Source organism: Chrysochloris asiatica, unplaced genomic scaffold (genome assembly GCF_000296735.1).
Source record: "Chrysochloris asiatica unplaced genomic scaffold, ChrAsi1.0 scaffold00139, whole genome shotgun sequence".
NCBI classification, from domain to species: domain Eukaryota; kingdom Metazoa; phylum Chordata; class Mammalia; order Afrosoricida; family Chrysochloridae; genus Chrysochloris; species Chrysochloris asiatica.
Window position 1 is genome coordinate 7,594,045 of NW_006408657.1, and position 535 is coordinate 7,594,579.

Here is a 535-nt window from a genome sequence, read left to right on the forward strand (position 1 = left end):
TCTTGTAGAGGTGGTGGTGTATTAACTTTTTATTTGAAGAATCATATTGCTAGGTAGGCAAGATTCTGGTTATCAGAACACAATTCTACCTCAACTGCGTTATGTTACTTCTTGCAGAATGCCCTGGATTCTTATTTTGTAAGTGTATGATAGGATATTAGGAGTATTATTAGGAATTGCTGGTTGTCAGCTAAGGAATCTATTTACAAGTTACAAACCTGGAAGCACAGATTGTGCGGTCAGTTAGTTAGGTATATCCCACTGACTTACGTATATGTGGGAGAAGGGAAAATGTACTTATTCTTTCTTGTCCATGAGAGACTTTTTTTAATCAATTATAAGAATTTCAGAAAAACACTCAAAATTCTTGCCTTAAGGAAGCACTTTTGATTATACCTTGTGTTATCAAGATGACTTTAAATTGTTACTTATTGAAATCTAAAAATATAATAAGATTCTCAAGTTGCAAAAATGAATGTTGTAGATTTCAAGGAAATTGGAATTCATTGAGTAGTTCATTTTCCAATACAAAGGG